This window comes from Acinonyx jubatus, chromosome B2 (assembly GCF_027475565.1).
Source record: "Acinonyx jubatus isolate Ajub_Pintada_27869175 chromosome B2, VMU_Ajub_asm_v1.0, whole genome shotgun sequence".
Taxonomy (NCBI): Eukaryota; Metazoa; Chordata; class Mammalia; order Carnivora; family Felidae; genus Acinonyx; species Acinonyx jubatus.
In genome coordinates, this window is record NC_069385.1 from 14,171,360 (window position 1) to 14,196,198 (window position 24,839).

The 24,839-nt window shown below is 40.6% G+C and overlaps 1 long non-coding RNA gene across 1 annotated transcript in view; it reads right to left on the reverse strand.

The window, feature by feature from the left end:
* The window catches only part of LOC128315470 (uncharacterized), a 93,564-nt gene that overhangs the window by 12,124 nt on the left and 56,601 nt on the right, over nucleotides 1-24,839 (reverse strand). Inside the window, exon 3 of the long non-coding RNA XR_008298257.1 lies at nucleotides 24,576-24,738. This is a non-coding gene — a long non-coding RNA (uncharacterized LOC128315470). The remainder of the gene's footprint in view (nucleotides 1-24,575; nucleotides 24,739-24,839) is intronic.

Genomic DNA, 24,839 nt, shown 5'->3' on the forward strand with positions numbered 1-24,839 from the left:
GCCATCTGGGCAAAGAGATTTTCTTATGGGAAATGTTTTAATTACAAATTAAATTTCTTCATATAATATTGGAAGACTCAGATTTTCTATTTCTTCTTATGCATGATTAGATATTTTGTGCCTTTCAATGATTTTGTCTATTTTATCTAAGCTATCAAATTTATTGGAAAAAAAATCATTCATATTATTCTCTCATTATACTTTTAATTTCTGTAGGATCTGAAATGCTATCCCTGCTTTCTATCTTAATTTTTGTTACTGTGTTTCTTCTCAGTTTTCCTTGTTGAGACTTGATAGTAGAGGTTTATCAATATTTTTGATGAATTCAAAATACTTGTCTTTGTAGGTCTTCTTTATTTGTTTTCTCTTTCCTAGATTTCCTCTTTAAACTTTATTATTTCTTTTCTCCTTGCTTTTGGTTTATTTTACTCTTCTTTTTCTAGCTTTTTAAGGGAGAAGCTTATTTCATTGATTTTAAATTATATTTTTTTCTTAATAATTTTCTTAACCTGCCAATTCTTCCTGATGACAAAGGAGGGGGGAAAGCTAGGCCTGAAATGCTGAAAGAACACATGCAACTCTAGACATTTTCACAAAGTCTGGAAACTTGAGCAGTGCAGCACCAGAGTGTGGGCCAAATGACTCTGAATTAGGACAAAATCAGCGAGATTTGCCTTTGGTGGAGGGTAGGGATTGGGCTAACAGGAGATAATTCCAATGTTATTAAAGTTAGCTATCCCTGGGAGGAGCCAAGATGGCGGAACAACATGGAAGTTTTTTGTGTGTCTCACATACATGAAATACAACCATACCAACACTAAACCATCCTGCACACCTGATCTGAGGATTAACACAACAATCTGCACAACCTGAACCACAGAATTCAGCAGGTACATGGCATGGAGAGGTGAACATGGGGAGAGAGAAGCTGCAGAGGGCAGGGCGGTGCTTTTGCATGTGGAGACAGGTGGGGGGAGAATATGGTAAAAGCACCCCACCCAAAATCAGCTAGATAGAAAGTGGAAAATTGGAAACAGCCACAGGGACCGAACTAAAAAGGGAGAAAGGAGAAAGGAGAGGGTTTAAATTCCATTAAGACTGTAAAGAGGGGAAGCACAGAGTCTGAAACTCTGCAGCTCAATACCTGGCGGTACTCTAGTGGGAAGGGCAAATCCCCAGGAGCAGAGTGGGGTCTGGGAGGTTCTCGGGCCACACAGGGAGAAGCGGTTCCACTGCTGGAAGGACATTTGGTACAGGCTGTGAGGCCACCTGTGCCCAGCAGACCCCAGAGAATGGCTACATTTGCTCGTGCTGGAACAAGGTCATTGGGAATGAAGGCTGGTGCCAGATGTGTTGTGATTTTCCACATTTCCAGAAGCAGTGCTTCTACACTGTCTCGCAAACTTTTTCTGGAGCAGACTGGCACCTGGTCATTGTCTCTGGGCATCAGCAGCAGCACGTCCCTGCAAGTGTTCCTGGGTGCAGCTGGCACCCAGCCATTGCTCAGTGAGACCCTCTACAAAGGGGAAGAGTGGGTCAAAGCCGCAGTCCCTCAGAAGTGGGGGGCCAGGGAAGGCAGCCACATCTGAGACAAAACTCAGGAGGGTGGTGCTGCTTGGGGCTTGGTCATGGACAGTGTGGAAGCAGGGAGTGGACTGAAGCCCAAGAGGAAGGATGGGTGTGCAATTGCTGATCAGGGAGAAGAGAGTTCCCATACGAGAGACTGGGTAGCTGAGTGATGCCATTTTCACTGCTCCTACACATGCGCATACGCACCTACAAGCGCAACAATCCACCCCAGTAGGCTAGAAGCGCCATCTAGTGGAGAACAGAAATGTTACACTATGCCCCGCCCAAGTGGAACAACCTCACTCTTCAAGAACATAATTCTCACTGCCTACTTAATTTAGGTACTATTAAGCACTTCATAGTCTGACTTCTAGAGAAAAACTAGTAATTTCAGTCTGTTAGCCAGTCCATCTATTCCATTTTCTTTCCTTATTTTTTTTCTCTTTTTCATTTCTTTTTCTTGAAAACAGAAATAGAAAAATTCATTTTTATTTTTAATTTTTATTAAAAATATTTGTCTTTATTTTTTCTACTATATTTTTTACTTTTGTGTAAATTTTTTCAAACTCTATTTTACTTCCATCATTTCATTTTAGTCTACTTCAGTGTATACATTTTTTCAAATTTTCAAATGATTTCCTTTTTTCCCCCTTTTTTCTACAATCTATCAAGCCACTTTCAACACAGACCAAACGCACCTAGGATCTAGCATCATTTATTCATTTGTGTGTGTGTGTGTGTGTGTTTAATTTTTAATTTTAATATTTTTTAACTTTAAATTGTTTAATTTTAATTTTTCCACCTCATTAATTCATTTTCTCCCTTCAAAATGACAAAACAAAAGAATTCACCCCAAAAGAAAGACACAGAGAAATGACAGTCAGGGACTTAACCAACACAGATACAAGCAAGTAGTCTGAACCAGAATTTAGAATCACGATAATAAAATACTAGCTAGAGTCGAAAACAGACTAGAATCCCTTTCTGCAGAGATAAAAGAAGTAAAAACTAGTCAGAATGAAATAAAAAAATGCTATAACTGAGCTGCAATCACGGATGGAGGCCATGGCAGCAAGGATGGATGAGGCAGAACAGAGAAACAGTGATACAGAGGACAAACTTATGGAGAATAATGAAATGGAAAAAAAGAGGGAGATTAAGGCAAAAGAGCACGATTTAAGAATTAGAGAAATCAGTGACTCATTAAAAAGGAACAACATCAGAATCATAGGGGTCCCAGAAGAGGAAGAGAGAGAAATATGGGTAGAAGGATTATGTGAGCAAATCATAGAGGAAAACTTTCCTAACCTCGGGAGACACAGACATCAAAATCCAGGAAGTACAGAGGACTCCCATTAGATTCAACAAGAACTTACCATACCAACAAGGTATATCAGAGTCAAATTCACAAAGTACTCAGGCAAGGAGAGAATCATGAAAACAGCAAGGGGAAAAAAAGCCCCTAACCTACAAGAGAAGACAGATCAGGTTTGGAGCAGACCTATCCACAGAAACTTGGCAGGCAAGAAAGCAGTGGCAGGATATATTCAATATACTGAATCAGAAAAATATGCAGCCAAGAATTCTTTATCCAGCAACGCTGTCATTCAAAATAGAAGGAGAGATAAAAAGTTTCCCAGACAAACAAAACTTAAGGGAGTTTGTGACCACTAAACCAGCCCTGCAAGAAATTTTAAGGTACACTCTCTGGGGGGAGAAAAGATGAAAAAATAAGTAAGTAAATAAATAAATATCAAAAGCAACAAAGACTAGAGAGGACCAGAGAACACCACCAGAAACTCCAACTCTACAAGCATGATAAAGGCAATAAATTCATATCTTTCATTAGTCACTCTAAACCTCAATGGACTCAATGCTCCAATCAAATGACATAGGGTAACAGAATGGATAAGAAAACAAGATCCATCTATGTGGTGTTTACAAGAGACCCACTTTAGACATAAAGACACCTTCAGATTGAAAACAAGGGGATAGAGAACCATCTATCATGCTAATGGTCAACAAAAGATAGCCAGAGTAGTCATACTTATATCAGACCATCTAGACTTAAGAATAAAGAGATGCATCAAGAGATGCAGAAGGGCATTATATCAAGGGGTCTATCCACCAAGAAGCCCTAACAATTGTAAACATTTATGTACCAAATGTGGGAGAACCCAAATATATAAATCAATTAATCACAAACAAAAAGAAACTCATCCATAGTAATACCATAATAGTAGGAGACTTCAACACCCCACTCACAGCAATGGACAGATCATCTAATCAAAAAATCAACAAGGAAACAATGGCTTTGAATGACACACTGAACAAGATGGACTTAACAGGTACGTTCAGAACATTTCATCCTAAAGCAGCAGAATATACATTCTTCCCCAGTGCACATGGAATGTTCTCCAGAATAGACCACATACTGGGACACAAATCAGGCCTCAGCAAGTACAAAAAGATCGAGATCCTACCGTGCATATTTTCAGACCGCGATGTTATGAAACTCGAAATCAACCACAAGAAAAAATTTGGAAAGGTAACAAATACGTGGAAACTAAAGAACATCCTACTAAAGAATGAATGGGCCAACCAAGAAATTAAAGAGGAAATTAAAAAAGTATAAGGAAGCCAATGAAAATGATATCACCACAACCCAAAACCTCCGGAATGCAGTAAAGGCGGTCATAAGAGGGAAGTATATAGCAATCCAGGCCTTCCTAAAGAAGGAAGAAAGATCTCAGATACACAATCTACTCTTATGCCTTACGAAGCTGGAAAAAGAACAGCAAATAAAACCCAAAACCAGCAGAATACAGGAAATAATAAAGATTAGAGCAGAAATTAATGCTATCGAAACCAAAAAAAAAAACCCAGTAGAACAGATCAATGAAACCAGAAGTTGGTTCTTTGAAAGAATTAATAAAATTGATAAACCACTAGCCAGTTTGATCAAGAATAAAAAGGTAAGGACCCAAATAAATAAAATCAAGAGTGAAAGAGGAGATATCACAACCAACACAACAGATATAAAAACAATAAGAGAATATTATGAGCAATTATATGCCAATAAAATGGGCAATCTAGAAGAAATGGACAAATTCCTAGAAACATATACACTACCAAAACTGAAACAGGAAGAAATAGAAAATTTGAATAGACCCATAATCAGTAAGGAAATCGAATTAGTAATCAAAAATCTGCCAAAAGACAAGAGTCCAGGGCCAGATGGCTTTCCAGGGGAATTCTACCAAACATTTAAGTAACAGTTAACACCTATTCTCTTGAAGCTGTTCCATATAATAGAAATGGAGGGAAAACTTCTAAACTCTTTCTATGAGGCCAGCATTACCTTGATTCCAAAACCAGACACAGACCCCACTAAAAAGGAGAACTATAGACAAATTTCCCCAATGAACATGGATGCAAAAATCCTCAACAAGATATTAGCCAACCGGCTCCAACAATACATTAAAAAAAATTATTCACCACGACCAAGTGGGATTTATACCTGGGATGCAGGGCTGGTTCAATATCCCCAAAACAATTAACGTGATTCATCACATCAATAAAAGAAAGGACAAGAACTATATGATCCTCTCAAAAGATGCAGACAGAGAAAGCATTTGACAAAATACAGCATCCTTTCTTGATAAAAACCCTCAAGAAAGTAGGGATAGAAGGAGCATACCTTGAGATCATAAAAGCCATACATGAATGACCCAACACTAATATCATTCTCCATGGGGGAAAAACAGAGAGTTTTCCCCCTAAGGTCAGGAACAAGACAGGGATGTCTACTCTCGCAACTGTTATTCAACATACTATTGGAAGTCTTAGCCTCTGCAATCAGGCAGCACAAAGAAATAAAAGGCATCCAAATCAGCCAGGAGGAGGTCAAACTTTCACTCTTTGCAGATGATATGATACTCTATATGGAAAACCCAAAAGATCCCACCAAAAAACTGCTAGAACTGATTCATGAATTCAGCAAAGTTGCAGGATATAAAATCAATGCACAGAAATCAATTGCATTCCTATTCACCAACAATGAAGCAACAGAAAGAAAGAGAAATCAAGGAATCGATCCCATTTACAGTGGCACAAAAAAACCATAAAATACCTAGGAATAAATCTAACCAAAGAGGTGGAAAATCTATACACTGAAAACTATAGAAAGCTTATGAAAGAAATTGAAGAAGACCCCAAAAAAGTGGAAAAAGATTCCATGCTCCTGGGTAGGATTAACAAATATTGTTAAAATGTCGATACTACCCAAAGCAATCTACATATTCAATGCAATCCCTATCAAAATAACACCAGCATTCTTCACAGAGCTAGCACAAACAATCCTAAAATTTGTATGGAACCAGAAAAGACCCCGTATAGCCAAAGCAATCTTGAGAAAGAAAACCAAAGCAGGAGGCATCACAATCCCAGACTTCAAACTATACTACAAAGCTGTAATCATCAAGATGGTATGATACTGGCACAAGAACAGACACTCAGATCAATGGAACAGAATAGAGAACCCAGAAATGGACCCACAAACATATGGCCAACTAATCTTTGACAAAGCAGGAAACAATATCCAATGGAATAAACACAGTCTCTTCAGCAAGTGGTGCTGGGCAAACTCGACAGCGACATGCAGAAGAATGAACCTGGACCACTTTCTTACACCAGACACAAAAATAAAATCAAAGTGGGTGAAAGACTTCAATGTAAGATAGGAAGCCATCAAAATCCTTGAGGAGAAAGCAGGCAAAAACCTCTTTGATCTTGCCCGCAGCAACTTCTTACTCAACACGTCTCAGGAAGCAAGGGAAACAAAAGCAAAAATGAACTACTGGGACCTCAATAAAATAAAAGTCTTCTGCACAGCAAAGGAAACTATCAGCAAAGCTAAAAGGCAACCGACAGAATGGGAGAAGATATTTGCAAATGACCTATCACATAAAGGGTTGGCATCCAAATTCTATAAAGAACTTCTCAAACTCAACACCCAAAAAACAAATAATCCAGTGAAGAAATGGGCAAAAGACATGAATAGACTCTTCTTCAAAGAAGACACCCAGATGGCCAACTGACATATGAAAAAATGCTCAATGTCACTCATCATCTCATCATCAGGAAAATACAAATCAAAACCACAATGAGATACCACCTTACTCCTGTCAGAATGGCTAACATTAACAACTCAGGCAGCAACAGATGTTGGCAAGGATGCAGAGAAAGAGGATCTCTTTTGCATTGTTGGTGGGAATGCAAACTGGTGCAGCCACCCTGGAAAACAGTATGGAGGTTCCTCAAAAACTAAAAATAGAACTACCCTAGACCCAGCTATTGCACTACTAGGCATTTATCCAAGGGATACAGGTGTGCTGTTTTGAAGGGACATATGCACCCCCATGTTTATGTATAGCAGCACTATCAACAATAGCCAAAGTATGGAAAGAGCCCAAGTGTCCATCAATGGATGAATGGATAAAGAAAAGGTGGTATACACACACACACACACACACACACACACACACACACACACACAATGGGGTATTACTCGGCAATCATAAAGAATGAAATCATGCCATTTGCAACTACATGGATGGAACTGGAGGGTATTATGCTAAGTGAAATTATTAGGTCAGAGAAAGACAAAAATCATATGACTTCACTCATATGAGGACTTTAAGAGACAAAACAGATGAACATAAGGGAAGGGAAACAAAAATAATATAAAAACAGGGAGGGGGACAAAACATAAAAGACTCTTAAATAGGGAGAACAAACAGAGGGTTACTGGAGGGGTTGTGGGAGGGCGGATGGGCCAAATGCTAAATGGGTAAGGGGCATTAAGGAATCTACTCCTGAAATCATTGTTGCACTATATGCTAACTAATTTGGATGTAAATTAATAAAAGTAAAATTTAAAAAAGATTTTTAAAATATTAAAAAAAAAGCAAAGTTGGCTATCCCCTCACTTCATCTGCCAGATATAGGAAAGAGCTCTCACTGTCTGGAAAAAGTAGTATCAGAAAACAGTATAACTTAATCTCCACTATTATCTTAAATACTTCTGATATGAAATTAAATATGAAAGTTACAAGGAAGTGAGGAAAAAGAACCCACAATATCAAAATACTGTATCTAGCAGACAGAGACCTTGAAAAAGCTAATACATATAAATTATAGTAAAAGGTAAAGAACGGGTAAAGATATGGTAAATCTCAGCAAGTAAGTGGAAACTACAAGAAAAAAGATACAAATGGAAATTCTGGAGCTGAAACATACACTATTTGAAATCAAAAGTACATTACATAGGCTTAATAGCCTAATGAACACTGCAGAAAAAATAGTGAATTTACAGACAGATTGACTGACATAAATTATCCGGGATAATGATAGAGGAAATAAAAGAATCAAAGAAACTAAAAGAAAATGTAAACAATGTTCACTAATTTTACATACATGAAATTGAGTTTTCAGGAGACTTGGGAAAAAATGAAGGGAGAAAAATTTAAAGAAAGAATAGAAGTTAATCTTTTGTGAGTTTACAATCCCTCTGTTTTGTTGGATATTTCCTCCTTGTTATTCCTTATTTTGAGCATTTGCACTTTATTTATATTTATTAATTTTACTGATGGTTTGTTTCTTTTATCAACTTTTTAATTGTTCTATTTTACCATTTTATTTATTCTCTCTCAAATTCATTCTGCTTACATCTTTAGTAATTTCTTCCTCTGCTTGTCTTCGGATTATCTTGTTGGGTTTTCTTTCCCTAACTTTTTGAGGAAATAATTAAGATAACTGTTCTCAGTCTTTCTCAGCTTCATTAATTCAACAAATTCCAAGCATGTAAATAAAAAGAAATCAGTATCAAATCAGTATTGTAGTGAAATTGCAGGAAAACAAAGATAGGAAGAACAGCTTAAAAGGACTCAGACAGAAAAGATAAGTAACATAAAAGAAAAATAATTACTAGATTGAAAACTGACTTCTCAGGAGCAAACGTGGAGAATGAAATATATGAAATACCTTCAATATCACATTGAAATATAACCTAAAGAAATATGTGCTCACACAAATCAGAGGAAGCATTGACAAGAATATTCATATCAGCAATGTTCTTAATAGCCCCAAACTTGCAATGTCCAAAATGTCTATAAATAGTGAGAATATCTCTAAATGGTATATTTATTCATTATATCACGGCACAGTATATTCATACAATAGAATACTATGGTAGTGATGAAAATAAATACAGCTCATGCATCAATATGGATAAATCCAAAATCTAATAGTAAGTGAAAAAAAGCAGTTCACAAAAAGAATGCATACTATTTAATTCTGTTTATGTAAAATGTGAAAGCGAGCAAAGGTATAGAAAATATTTTTAGCAATACATCTATGTGTTAGGTAGAATAATGCTCCCTCCAAAGATGTCCACATTGTAATCCTCAGACCCTGTGAATATGTTACCTTACATGGCAAGCACACACATGCGCATGCACACACATGAACACACACACACACACACACACACACACACACACACAAACTTTGAGGATGTCATCACGGACCTTGGGATAGAAAGACTATCCAGGTGGGTCCAATCTAATTACATGGATCCTTAAAGGCAGAATCTCTTCCAGCTGTGACCAGAGGGAAACTGACAAAGTCCCTTAGAAGAAGACAAAGTGTGACCAAAAAAGAAGGGTCAGAGATGTGTGGGGGTGGGGGGAAGTGCTGGGTAGCTCAGTCAGTTAAGCGTCCAACTCTTGATTTCAGCTCGGGTCATGATCTCACTGTTAGTGGGTTCAAGGGATCCTCTCTTTCCCTCCCTCTCTGCCCCTCCCTCACTTGCTCTCTCAAAATAAGTAAATAAGCATTAAAAATAAAAATAAAAAAGAAGGGTCAAATAAATGCAACATTGCTAGCTTTAAAGATGGAAAACCGTGAGCCAAGGAGTGTGAGTGGCCTCTGGAAACTAGAAAATGTAAGAAATGGGCTCTCCCTGAGAGCATCTAGAAAGGAATGTAGCCCTGTCATCACCTTGATTTTATAGCTCAGTGACACCCGCGTCAGACTTCAAACCCACAGAACTGTAAGAATAATTCATTTGTATTGTTTTAAGCCACAAGATTGTGGTAATTTATTATGTCAGTAATGGAAAATGAATACAATATGCATGCACTAAAATTCTGTTTTTTAATGTATAAGAATAAATTCACACATAATCCAGAGTTGGAGTATACTCAGGGATTTCCTAGGTACTGGGAAATGTTTCATTCTCAAAATGACAAATACCTGGTTGTTACTTTTAATTAGTGTTCATTAAACTGTATGTACACTCTTCATTATGAATATTTTATATATAAAATATTTTTAAGACAAAAGCAATAGACTAAGGATGCTTGCTATAAGAGGAGCATCTCCTTCAGTACCCTGAATAGGCATCCATTTGAGTTGTAGATTTACTTATCAGTGCCATGACTGGGTCGATGGAAGGATGGGTGGATGGATGGATGGATGGATCGATGGATGGATGGATGGGTGGGTGGATGGATGGCAGGGCAGAGAGATATGGGTGTCAGGATAGTCTCCTGCACTTTCTACCCTCTGGGATAGCAAGGTTCTGTGACTTTCTCATGACTATGTGAGAAATCATGAAATTTAACCTGTGTTGGAGCCAACTCGCTGGAGTCCCAGCCAAAAGGGCTGCCCACTTATTGAGAAGACTTTAGCAACAAGCGTCTGTGGTGAGACCGCCAGTGACAGAAACCAGTGTGACCACAGTGCTGGGGCAGTAGCTGGATCTCAGGTATAAGAGGCCATACAGTGGGAGTCCCTGCACAGCCATGCTAAGAACCCATGTGTGCGTGCGCTCACCGACAGCCAGCATCTGGATGGGTGCCATACAAATGAAAACGCCAGTCCATTTAGTGTCTGTTTCCAAAGCACAAACAGCCAATGAGGAAATAACTGTGGCCAAAACCAGTTAAATAAAAAGAGATTTGCCCTTTTCTCTACATTTCTCCTCCCCGGCTCCCTCTGACCCAGTGGATCCGGGGCCTGGCTAGAGGAGTTGGGGGAATGAGTTAACAGAGTGTGCCCAATCTTCATTCCAAGCCCCTTGTGCCAAGAGCCTGTCCTGCAATGGAAAGAAAAAGAATTTTGAATAAGTAAATAAATAAATAAATAAATAAATAAATAAATAAATAATTTAAACTGGGCTGAAGTGAGTTTAATAATGGAATGTGACCAAATAATTATGGAATCTGCCCAAGATATCATCAAGGAATGGGAAAAAGAGATTTGACACAGAAAGATTTCAAACTGTAACTGAAACATGAAAACTGTGTAATTTAATATTCTATCAGATTGATACTGCTAAAAAAAGAAAAAAAAAGAGTTACATAGACAAGGAAGGGTCATAGGACCCTGTCTAAGCAGTGAAGTGTAATTAATGTTCAAGTTCAAAGATAGTGGGGATTGTAGCCCTTACATTAGGTGTCATATCTCAGCCAGTCTTTAACCCTGGATCATTTAAGCTTTAGTTTGCTCATCTACAAAATGTAAAATAAACCCAAAATAAGAAAGTATATCTGTTTGCTCAATTTAAAAAAGGATAACAGTACCTATTTTATAGGGTTCTTGTAAGGATTAAATCAAATTATAGATACAAAGGGAACAGGGTGCTTGACACCCATTGGATGTGAACTCATTGGATGTGAACTTTAATGACTGGGGAAGCATCCTGCAAGCCAGAAGACTTTCTGGAGTTGGTGACTCTTGGGCCACAGCATGAATAATAGGAGACGGGGGGCCAGTGAGGGCTTTGGTAACAAGAGGGGATGGGAACATTCTAGACGGTGACACAGCATAAGCAAAGAAAGTAAGAAACAGAAGCATGTGATGTTGGAGGGGTGGGAGAGGGGTGGGGTGCAAAACATTTTGGTGCTGCTGGAGTGTAAATTGTTAGTCAAGGAGAGAAGTCTGAAAAGGGGGGTAAGGACCCGATCGTGAAAAGCCTCGAGTGCCCTACCTCATAGCATTCTGTGCTCTGCATCCCAGAGAAAGGTCTGAACTCTTGAGTTATTATACATACAAAGTCCTTTTTGATCTAGCTCCTGCCCACCTTTCAGAATTCAAGAGCTCATGCGGTGCATAGACAGGCAGATAGATGACGCCAAAAGACCTGAGGCTTCCTGAATACATTAAAGGTCTTATGTCTCAGCACACTGCTCACACTTTCCTGAATACTGGGAACGGTCTTATTCTTCCTTCATGTGATGAATTCCTCCTTTCAAGTTTAATTTAATAGGCACCACCACTGGGAAGCCATGTCATTCTTCTTCTTCTTCTTCTTCTTCTTCTTCTTCTTCTTCTTCTTCTTCTTCTTCTTCTTCTTCTTTTTTTAATATTTATTGGGCACTTCTTCCTACACAGCACTGTGTAAGATGCTGGGGCTGCAGGGTGAGCAGGCAAAGTCCCCACCCACAAGAGATAATTCTCATGTGGGGCGATGATCCAATACCTAGGCAATTATTAAACGATGTTATGACTCAAATCCGTGCAGGGGCTCTGAGAGCCCTGGACTCTGACCCGGGCCCCTGGGATCAGAAAAGTTTCCCCCTCATGCCAAGGATTCTCCTCCTGTGTTCCTGTTGCACCCACTTAGACTGCCAGGGAGGAAGGAGGAGGAAGAGAAGAAAATGAAGACGTGCTAAAACATTACGCCTTGGTATGTGTCAGCAGCAATGATAAAGCACTTTAGATGAATATCTCATGTAGCCCTCACAACAACCCTATAAGACATCTAGTTGTTATTCCCATTTCAAAGACGAAGAAACTGAAGTATCAGAGGTAAATTCACTTGCCAATGTCACTCAGCCAGTGAGTGGGAGAACAGAAACTCCAGCCTCGATCAGATTAATTCCACTTCCAGTCTGTAAAAACACTGCACCATGCTTTTTGTCTAGCCGTAAAATGTCTCCATTTTGAAAAGATGATTAGCGATTGAGAGCAATTATCACAACTCGCTGTAAATATTGTTTCCATGTCTGTGTCCCTCATTAGCCCATGTCCTTTCCCAGATTCTAGGAGCTTCTCTAGGACATGGAGAATAGAGTCTACATATTATTCACCTTTTATCTACAGTCTCAGATAGATGACTCAAAATTAGCACCCAGTAAATGTTCATTTGAATGCATTAATGCAGATAAGAATGAACGAGTCTTTAAATGAATGAATTATCTTAGGAGCTGGAAAGAACCAAACACATAGGAAAGGTCACAGAGCTCTCGGGGTTGATGACAGCCGGTAACAAGAAAAAGGCCAGGCCAAGGTGGCAAGTTGTTAGCATTAGAGAGGTCCAACCCACGGCAACGGGCAGATGTCCTGGCCACCGGGCAGATCTCTGTCATCAATAGATTCGGCAACAGGAAAGAGACTGAAAACCCGATGGGCACGTGGTGGGCATCAAAGATTTGGGAAGTGGGTACCGGATAGTGCAGCACTGAAGCAGGACCTCATCACACTTGAGTAATAGAGGGACAACAAAAGGAGGCATTCAGGGGCAAAGGGAATTAAAAAAAAGGAGGAGTTCTGAAGCATAGGTTCAGGATTGAAGGTTAGAGCTGCACCAGCGTTAAGAGGCTGGTCGATCTCTCTGCACTGCCCCTTTCTGGAATCCCTCTTGTTTTTTGGACCAAGAGGCCCTGCCCAAACTGTTGGTTAAGTCTGTTTATAGTAATTTATTAGTCTCAGCTGTGGGGATAGGCGGGCTCTGGAAGCAGGAAGTCAAGCACATCATTATTAAAGGAAAGTTTCTGTGATCAGGCCAAAACCAGTGGAGACATCCCTGATTTCTCAAATTCTTTTATACCACACATCCAAACAGTCAGCAAATCCTGTAAACTCTACTTTGAAGACGTATCAAGCATCTTCCTGCTCGTTCATACTCTCACTGCTGTGACTCTGCTCCACACCCCAGTCATCCTTCCTCCTGGCTAACAGCAGTGGCCTCCAAATCCCACTCCTGGCTTCTGTTCTGCCCCCCGCTTGGTGTATCCTCAGCTGAGTAGCCAGAATGGGCCTATTTGGTTGTCGTCTTTTTCTTAGCGATCTTTAGCAGTCCTTTATAATCATTGCAAATAACCTTCTCAAAGACTAGAGCTTGTCTTCCATGTCACTCTGTTCAAAACCTTCCAATGGCTCTCTGATTCACCCAGAGTGCACACCAACATCCTGAGCTGCAAGGCAATGCATGAGTACCTTCTCTCCTCTCTCTCACGTCATCTCTTACAACTCCCTCCATTTGTTCACTGATGTCCATTTGTTCCCATGACTTGCTCTCACTGAGGGCCCTGCCCATGCACTATCTTTTCCTCTGCTGGAATGTTCTGTCTCCGGATAGCCATGAACTCAACCTCTTGCTTCCTTCACAGATTGACTCACCTTCTCAGTGAGGCCTTCTTTCCTACCCTATGTATAATTTCAGAACCCCTTCCAGCTCACAAGCACACATACTATCCCCTTTTCCTGACTTAGTTTTTCCCCTTAGCCCTTATAATGACCTAATTTACTATATTTTACTTATTTACTTTGATATTTGTCTCCATCACTAGACTATAGGCCCCCAATGGCTAGGGATTTCTGTTCATTTTGTTTCTTGCTGTATCTCCAGTGCCTAGAACACAGCTTGCCAGATAGCCACATAATAGATGCCCAGTATATATTGGCCAAATGAATTAAAAAAATAAATAGAAGTTAGGTACATTTATGTGTGGAAAAGGTCCTGATTAAGACTTTATGACTAACTAGAACTAAAACTAAAGTTAACTTTATTTAAATTTTAGATCAGAGAATCAATAAAGTTGAGATGACTGATACCACATGTATGTGTGTATGTGTGTAAATAACATGTGTGGGGGGGAGCTGTGAAAAAGAAAGAGAATCTTCTCATGTGTTTAGTCACCATTTTAGCTTTTTGTAATCCAGGAGCTTTACAGAGCCTTCAGTATGCCAGTGTATTTATCAAATCCCAAGGAAGAAATTTACAGATCAATTTCCATTATCCCAGTTTATTGACCAAGTGAATTCATTGTTCTCTGAATACCAATTTTGGAGAAAAAATAACAGTTTTAGGGTTCTTCAAGAACTATTATCCTGACTATATACAACTCCTCTTTTTCAAAATCATTTGACTCCTTATTAACTAGATAGAGGTTTCAAATACTAGATAAATGTACCAACAGCATATCAGACAGTGTTGAAAATTACAATCATCTTTCTTGCTTATCTCAGATTTGGCCTCAGAATCCCGTGCAACACATTAGTAGCAAGTGACTAGACTTGGAGATGAAACCAGTCTACCACACCCAACATCTTACCCCCTCCCCACACACCACAATGTAGCCTCGATCTACATTTAAAACTTAGTAACTTTATATAAGTAAGCAATACTAATCAAGTTTTCCCATACATAACCTGTTATTCTGAAACAACACACAATCATGATGCCATATTGATTTGCAACCCAAATGTCCTTCCACACATCTCAGTGTAGATACACAAATGGCTCTCATTCTTTGCCAATCACCCAAAGAGCCACAGTCAGCTATAACCACTGAGCTGAGCATGATCTCTCTAGACTCTGCGCTACTCACTACTTTATTCCTTATGTTCTGACTCATTTTGCAATCTCCCCAGAGCCCTGTACAATGCCGTGCACATTGAAGGTGCTTAGTATTTTCTAAGTGGCTGTCAACTTAAAGTTTAACAAGTAACTTCCTATTTGAATATTGTATTTTAAATCCCTCCTTCCTTGAATTCCTATTTCAAATCTGCAAAGCCATTCAAAATTAGTTCCATGTAATACAAAGAAAGTTTTCAGTGTGTACTTCAACGGGCCACTTTGATCATCTGCAATTTCTATGTTGTGCAGTTGAGAGTTCTGATTATAAAACATGCAATTTCTTTTTTCATCATTCTCTGCCCTACCTCCTGGAAAGAAATAAAATAATAATACCACATTATCTCAAGTGTTCTCATTGATTTCTTCTGGTTCCTTCATGTATGTAAAAGCCTATCTCACTTGGATTATAAATTCATGTCAAGGAAAGGAATATTATTTTCCACTGTATTTCTATTTCCCACAATGCCAGGACAGACATTTCCTAAGAGCCCTTTAAATGAGTGGGTAAATGAATTAATAGATGGATGAGACTGAATGGGCAATCATGCACAGTATTAGGTAAATTCTACTTAAATTCAAATGTGAAGACTTAAGGTGACACCGTGGAAGACTTGTGTATACTGTGAAACTAGTTCACAGGAAATCAAGAAACCATAGAGCCTTTAGCAAAAATTTGACAATGTGAGTACAGGTTTCTGATTTGCAATTTAAGTATGTTGCAATATGGAACTCAAAAATTAGTCACCTGGGCCCTTCTAGATTGTATACGTAATACTCATATACACAAAGATCTTCATTAACTTTCTGCATCTCTGAACTTGCTCTGCCATAAACCAGAACATAGTAAAGACCTGAGAAACTACCGTGAAATCAAACCACTGTCTCTCTCCCCCTGACTTCCGTCAGACCCTGGAGATAGGTCTGACAAAGCAAAAGTCTGTTCCACAATCCAGCTACCATCACCTAGGAGCCCTGAAAGATCTCAAGATAATATAACATAGACCACTAAATTCTGAACTTTTTCTCCATCCACAAAGAATCTGACTGTAATAATGGACCATTATTGTGCTCTCTAGGTGAAATAAACATTTTGTTATTTTTCCATGTAAGGCAGAGTAATATTGTCCAACATTATATGAGTGACCCGTTGAACCAAACAATCTGAACATGCAGGGCCCATCAAATGAGCACTTGTAAAGTACTTGGGGTGACTGACACTTGACTCTATGTTGAGTGAATTTATGATATACAAAATTGAGCATAACTAATAAAAAATGGTCTTTATATCTGCTTCCACAGACCCATCCAATTATGTTGAGGTGTAAATGCACGAATGCCATTCTAACAATAAAATTGAGCCTTGTAAAGCTTAATTCTGATAAGTTAAACAATTAAAGAAATTTGAGTAACTCATGATTTATGTTCAAAAAAGTACATATAAAATGTAAAACTGTTAATTATATCTCATTTTACATATTTGGGAATCAGACTGCTTCCATCTAAATAAGTTCCCTGAGAAGAACCTGTCTCTGAGGATTGATTAGAATCAATTGGAGAAACATGGTAAGTTCTGTTTACCAAAAAGACAAAACTGTGTTTAAGGAGTCATATTTTAACTCTCTTTCCAGCTCTACTCTGGAGAAGTTTGCCTAGATGGAGCAGTCAGTGTTTCCTAGATCCAAGCAAATTTCTTCCTTTTCCATCTGCTTTTCAAAGGTAGAACAGTTGATGTTAAATAAATGATCATGTTGGAAAAGAGAGAATAAAATGTAAATATGCTACATAATTTCTTACTGAAATAACCTTCTAAGGTTACCAAACTCACTGAGGTATATTTCAACTCTCCTAATGATGACAAGTACCCCTAATTATGAATAAATGTACTATAAACATTTTGATGCTCTGTCCTTTTCCAATATCTTCTGTCTGCAAATATCTTACTTGCAAATCTCCTGTCTCCCTTACTATGAAGTCATTATACCAAAATCTGCTGCTGTATCCAGATTCTACTTGAAAAATGCATTCGTAATGGTATGGAAATGATCATGATCAAAAAGTGCTTTTCATAGTTACCACACAGCTGCTTGATAATGATAAGCTCAAGGAGTTCTGAAATTCTGCACAAAGAGAAGGCATCCCCATGGCTAAAATAAACTGCAATCCATTTCTGACTCATATATAATAATTTTATATAACATTTACATTTTTTGCAAAAAAAACACTTGACATAATACCAGGCATATAGCAGACATTAATAAAGTTTATTGAATTGAATTATTCTCCTAGTCATTATTTGATGCATTGGTGTTGCAGGTATTTCCTAAGACCCAGATATGCACATAGACTGCAAGTGGTGAAACTCTGTGAGGTGAAGGTCATTAAACCTGTGGTCACTTCCACCCATCTCTTCAACATTCAGAGCATAGGCAACACATCCAGTTCCTAAAACACCGTCATTGAAGATTCTGGCTAATGCGTAAAGGATTGCACAATAAACTGCAACTGTGAAAGAAAGTCACCAAGAAGTTACATTTGACTTCAGCAAGTAAATTACTGACTGAATAGCCAGCTGGTCACAGGTGCAAAAAATTTCCCAAACAGCCATTATTACATTTTAGAGAAGTTCATGGAAGGAAAAGATCGCTCTCTCTCTCTCTCTCTCTTTTTGTTGTTGTTGTTGAGCTTGTTATAAAGTTGGTTCTGAGGACACTCCTCTGGCATCTAGTTTACATGTGTGACATTGCAAGGAGTGATCTTTGATAGAGCGGGCAGAGGAAACAAGGTAGACTGTGCACTCGGGGGAAACAACAGATTCTCATACGCAGCAATGAGGATCCAAGAAAAAGAAGCATCAGAAAAAAAATAAAGAATGCTTTTTTTTAAGCGTGTTATTTATTCATTCAATCATGAATTCATCCGCTAAATCCTGAGCATATACAATGTGCCAAATCTTGTTCTGAGCACTAGAGATAAAAGAGTGAAAAGTGCAGGCAAAGCTCTTGAGGTACATTATTCTAGAGGGGGGAGAAGGAGATAATAAACAAGTCAACATATGCAAGCTGACTCAGATAACGAAAAGTATTTGGAAGAAAATAAAGCAAGAAGATACAAGAGAGAAGAACTCTGGGGAAGATTACATTGAGTGGCTAGGTAAAGCCTGAGTAGGTGATACCTAAACAGAGACCTGCAGGATATTAAGGAGTCTACTCTAAAGATTTGGGGGCAGAGGATTTCAGCAGAAAGAACAGCAAGTACTATAAGCTAAACTTATTCAAGAAAGTAAAAGAAATAGGCTGATGTGGCTACGCCACACATAGCTGTGGTGTATGGGAACATGGTCTGAGAGAACTAGGCTGGGACAGATTACATAAAGCCTTCTCGGCAGTGGTCAGGGTTAGAGATTGTATTTAAAGTGCAATGAAAACTTGTTGGAGAGTTTTAAGCAGAAGCATGGCATGATGGGATTATGTTTTTAAAAGATCACTCGTCTGTTGTTCAGAGAATGTGTTGTTTTGGGTTGTGGAGGAGGAACTAATTGGTGGCTTTTGTGGTAGTTCCTGTGAGAGACGATAGAAGCTTGGACCATGGTTGTAGCAAAGGAGAGGGAGCGATGTGGATGAATTGGGGATATATTTTGGAGGTCGAGACGAGGCGACTTGCTAATTAATTAGATGTGGGGTAAAAGAGACAAAACAAAGATAACTTCTAATTTTTTGACAAGAGTAACTAGGTAGAACAATTAGGTACAGGTTTGGAGGGGGTCAATATCTGGAGTTCTGCTTCTAAGATGTCTGTTAAACATAATAATAGCATCTACCTTGTAGAGAAAATAAGAAGCGTATGTAAAACATTTAGGTCAGAACTTAACACACAGTAATGGTTCAATAAATATAAACTAGTATAATTATTCTTCAAATGGAGCCATAAAGGTAGTTAAGAACATAACAGAGTTCCGCAAGATCAGGACTGAAGATATAAATCTGGGAGGGACATAGAATTTGGGGCTGCTCAAACCATGACACTTTATTTTTTTCAACTTTTGTTTTGAAAACAACTTTGCATTTATCTTTTGCATCGTGGACCAATACTTTTGTAAAATCCAACAAAAATGAATTACTTTACAGATAAAATCAGACACAAAGGTACAACGGACTAATATGCTTGGATGCCAAGGCAATGTCAAATTATTGTGAAAGTTTCTAAATGTAACTCTCGATTTCTATACTCCTCTCTCATTACAGACCAATAAGGAACAGTTTGCAGACCAACCCCAGTGGAGGGAATACACTTTGAAGAGCACTAACACTCAAAGCTATGATGTAGCTAGAGAAAGGAGGCCCGGGAGCAAACCCTGAGACCTATTTAACTCCTGTAGAGGTGAGGAGGGAGGAGGCCAGGAGGGTGTTCAGTATGGGAGCTTGAAATAACGCTAACACTGTTTGAATGTAGGAGAACACAAGCAATGGGAAATCATATATATTTACAAGTAATCAGTTTTAAGTAGGTATAAGAAAAAAGCCTAATCATTCCAGCCAGGAACTCACTCCTCTTCCCACAGATGTCACATCTCAAGAGAGACACCAGCTTCCCTAATTCACCCTCACAAACACTTCAATTTAATCATCAGAGATGCAATCCAGCGCTCATAAGCATCCAATGCTTCTTCACTACCGAGCTGGGCTCCGCTAGCGAATGGAACAATTATCAGACCTGATAGCTACCTAGCTGTCCCCAAAGGATATTCCAAGCCCCTAGCACCAACACCTCTGTTAGTAATTCACGACTCTTGCCTTGTCATCGCCTTCTCTCACTCAAAACTCTGGCTCCAGTGGTCCAGACGCCCGAGACAGAATGCATGCCCCAGACCAGATCTGAAATAATTCTTAAAGGCAAAAGGGTCAGATTTCTGGGTGCCGATGTCAACAAAGAACTCTTCATACAGTCGAGTCCTTTGGGGCGCAAAACTTGCTTAACCCCCCACTTTCTTGAGCCCTCCCGCAGGGACTGCTTCCCCTGGGACCCCACCGTTGCAGCGCTTTTTCCCCCTCCTAAAGGACACGCTTCTGGTTTCCAGCAGTCTCCTAAAGCGCACGAGAAAATAACGCGGGCTGCAGGCGAACGTGAAGTTGAGGGAGCCCAGGAGGCTGAGCCTCTCCAATCAAGGAAGGCTCCCAGGTCCTCGAGGCTCCGGCGAAGCTCCGCGCAGACCCCCGCACCGTGGGCGCGGCGCCGAGGCGAGCGCGCGGGGGCCGGGCCGCCGGGAGGGGCGGGGCCGTGACTCACGCGGCCGCGCGCCGGGGGAAGAAGCGGCACCTCGGGCCGAGCCGGGCGAGGGGCTGCGCCCGCCCGCGGGGCGCATGCGCGCTGCCGAGCGGCGCCCGCTCCCTCCCCGCCCACCCTCCCTCCTCCCCTTCCCCTCTCCCCTCCATCCTCGCCTCTCTCCCTCTCTCCTCGCCCGCTGGGTGCTGAAGTTGGGCGGATGGCAGCAAACCCGCTCCGCTAGAGGACCGAGCAGCCCAGCCTTGCGCCCCCGGACCCATCGGTGCGCTGCCCACCCCTCCAGGCGACGGGGTAAGATGTTGCTTCTGAAACCGAGCGGTGCTAAGTAAATGACATCAAAATGTCTGCTTTGCACCGAGGGATGAATGTTTTAAAAGGTGGTGGCTGGGGGAGGTGAAGGTAAGAGGGGGCGGCGAGTGCAACCGCCGGAGCCCCGGCGGGGGTGGCTGCGGGCGCGGGGGTCTCGGCGCCGGCCGTGGCGCCGCGGGAGGGAGCGGGGGCCGCGCCGCAGGTTTGGGAAGTTGAATCCCGCGTTGCTGCCACCGCGCGGTCCGCTCGCCGCCCTCCAGCTGCTGCGGAGGGGCTGGGCGAGCGTCCGGCCCGCCCGGGGAAGCCTCGGTCGGGTCCGCAGCGGAGGGCTGGGCGCCTTCGGGGAGCCGGCAGAGAGGGCCGGGGGCGGCAGAGACCCCGCGGGGGCGCGAGATCCTGCGGGATTTTTGTGGTCGTTTGTTAGAAAACCGAATGTGAAATTAACAGTGCCCGTTCGACCGATCACCTCGGGGTGGGTTTTTTTTTTTTTTTTCCTTTCTTTGGGTAAATGCACTAACCAGGTGGGGAAGGTGTAAGCCTAAGGGATTGCAAAAATGCATACCTTGAGCGTCGGTCAGATATCTGAGTGGTGTGTGTGTGTGTGTGTGTGTGTGTGTGTGTATAGGGCGTGGGGGTCTCTTTTGTTCCTCCCCTCCCGTTAGTCGTAGGAAAGGGAGTTCTTGTGTGCACGGTTTAGGGTAGATTTCACAGGCACCGAGGGGACCAGGAGGAGGAACGCCCACCAACCCCTTCGCCTGTGTCCGGGTGGGTGTATCCGAGACTCCCCTGCTGGGGGTGATGGTGATTCTTTTTTGGGGGGATGGAATCACAGTTTAATAGCTATCTTCTCGCCAGCCTCCGTCCTCCTCTCCTCTTCTGGTGCTGCGGCAGAGACTGGATGCAGACACTCGGCCGTTTCCTCTTCTCCCTACCTCCGGGTCTCCGTGAAAAATGTCGGAGGACTGGAGGATGGCGGAGGGACAGAGCTGGCCTCGGAAGCCGAGGAAGGGGGGATGCTCCCCGGGAGCGGGAGGCTCTTGGCAGTGCGTCCCGGGCTGCCCGCGCCAGCCTCGGGAGTCGCTGGGGTCCTGGAGACTGAGCGGGGGTCGCCTGGCCGAAAAGATGCCCGCTGTGCGGGGAGCCGCCCTGCGTCCTCTGCCTGCATCCGGAGTCCCGGACGCTGCTCACCTGGGACAATCTTAGTCGCTCCGGGGAGACTGACCCTGGCTCCTTGGCAGAGTTTTCCTAAACCTCCCTGACCCTTCGAAAAATGCCTCCTTCTAAAAGAGTCTCTGGAAAGGTTTGTCTAGGGAACTTTGCATCCTTCCCATAGTTGTTGTTGTTGTTGTTTTTTCCAGTTTCCTTTTGGATTATTTTACAGGGAGATTATTTCCATCATGGGAAGCCTATCATAAATAATAGAGAGAAATCTAATAGTTTAGTTCCCGTTTAGAATAAACATTTCTGAGACTAGATATCATCTGCATTTCCGGCGTTCATACATACCGGTTTTCCGGGTAATGCATCCTTCTGAAATCATTTAATTGGAGAAAAGAGAAACAATTTTTACTGTTGTAGTGGAAAATAATGTTTTCCTCCTGGTCGCATTATGGGTATTAAATAATTTTGGAAACTGAAACACTTTAAATTGTGTTGCTAAAGTCTGTAAGTAATAATAGCAGGTATCCATGAAATATACATTATAGCACTGATATCTAACACAAAGATGATTTGTACTCAGTTTAAATGAATGAGCAGTTCGACCTCCTTCAGTTAAGTTACTGTTATTAAGCCATTTCTTCTGTTAGCATGAACTAAAACAGTAATTAGTACACTCACTGGAGAGTAGATTTACTCAGTATTTTTGTAATCTTGAAAAACTGTAGTTAGAGAAACCATGGAAGGGTAGTTTACGATTTGTGGAGATGATAAAACAAGTGTTTATTATTATGAAAAGATTGGATGGTATCATGTATTAAATAGGATGAATCTCCATGGCAGTGACAGCTGATCTCAGAACTATGGACCCTTATCCTTCCTCCTAAATTTGTAGTCTGAAAGATTAAGAAAACCACCTAATATACAAACAACATAAGGAATCTATTGTACCAACTTAGACCTTTTTTACTCTGGTTTCTCAATGATTCCTTGGTGTTTAATCCCCATGGAAGAGAATTAACAAGGAGATTTAATTTGCTGTCTGTGTTCAATTCTAAGGCATCCCAGGTTTTCCTTCGCAAATAGGTATCTCTTTTCTTTTAGGGATCTTGGTATGGGGTCTAAATTTATTTGAACTCAGTGTTGAAAATCTCAATTATTGTCATTCCTATGGACTTCCTATACTTTTGCTTAATGACATTCCTTAACATTTCCTACCACTAGGGCTTGGGACTTTGTAGACAAGGAGATATATGTATTTAATTATAATATATGTATTCTTACTCGTTTGATCTTATTATAACAGCCACATAAAAGTAAATAACCTAAGTCTATATCGGTAAAAATTCTGATTGACTCATAAATTAAAAAGTCAGAAAACATTTGCCTGTTAATCTACAACTGTAGAGACAGTGGCCTTCACATTAGAAGTCCATTTGCTGAAAGACATTCGCTTTTCCTGAAAAATGGAAGGTGGACATGGACAAAGAAGTATGGAGCCAAGAGGATGGAAATCCATCCAACTGCATTTCTGCTAAGAATCCTTCTGATGGTCCAACTCTGCTTCCTTAACAATGAAAATACTGTACCACCCAGAAGGGCAAATGTGAGGACGAGTGTATAGCCTGTGGATGAGAATAGTGCTATGTGATATTAAAAACATTTTAGTTCAGGGGCGCCTGGGTGGCTCAGTCGGTTGAGCGTCCGACTTCGGCTCAGGTCACGATCTCGAGGTTTGTGAGTTCGAGCCCCGCGTTGGGCTCTGTGCTGACAGCTTGGAGCCTGGAGCCTGCTTCGGATTCTGTGTGTGTGTGTGTGTGTGTGTGTGTGTGTGTGTGTGTGTCTGCCCCTCCCCCACTCACACTCTGTCTCTCTCTTTTTCAAAAATAAATAAACATTAAAAACTATATATGTATATATATAAAACATTTTAGCTTATCTGACTAGTATAATTAGAGTAAAAGTATGAATGCATTGTAGAGCCTTCACATTTTATGACATTTACGGGGGTGTCCTGGATCCTCAGGAATCCTATATCTTTTTAGGGAAAGATTAAAAAAAAACAAAAACCTTAGATGTATGTAGCCAGGACTTCCAGTGTTAAATTGACAGTCTTGCCACCTTCTCTATCTCTTCTCATCTCTACTTATCCCCCCAAAGACTTTCCCAATATCCAAAGAAAGTCCTTCAGACTGGTCCTCCTACTATTGTGCCAATATCTAGCACAATACCTGGCAAAAGGTAGGTGTTAAGCAAGTATTTCTTAAATGAATAAATTTTGCAGAATTGAGATGGCTCACAAAAGTCTTTGGGATTACACTTATTAAAAGGAGTGCTCATGGTCATTACCCCATTAGTTTGAGTTCCTAAAGATCCTGTTCATGGTCCCACATCTTGGGAGGAAGCAATTTTTAGAATCGTCATTTGTGAATCTGCATCTTTTTAATACAGCAGTTAAACTATGGATTTATTTTCAGATTATAAAAGCATTATATGCTTATTTTAGATCCCCTAGAACACATAAAAATATATGAAACAAAATTAAAATTACCTGTGGGCAGAGACATGGACATGGTGAGCAGGAACTTTGGGTCAAGCTGACCTTAGTTTATGTTCTGGTTTCTCCACGGAAGAGCTTTGTCATTGTGGTAAAGTTGCTTACCTGATCGGGGTCTCGGTTTCCTCAGATATACAACAGGGATAAAACCCATCTCCTAAAATTTTTGCAAGCATAAATTTATTGCATTGTATATAAGGTGCTAAACATATGCCTGGCATGTAGTAAGAACTTATAATTATCCCAATGCCTAAAGAA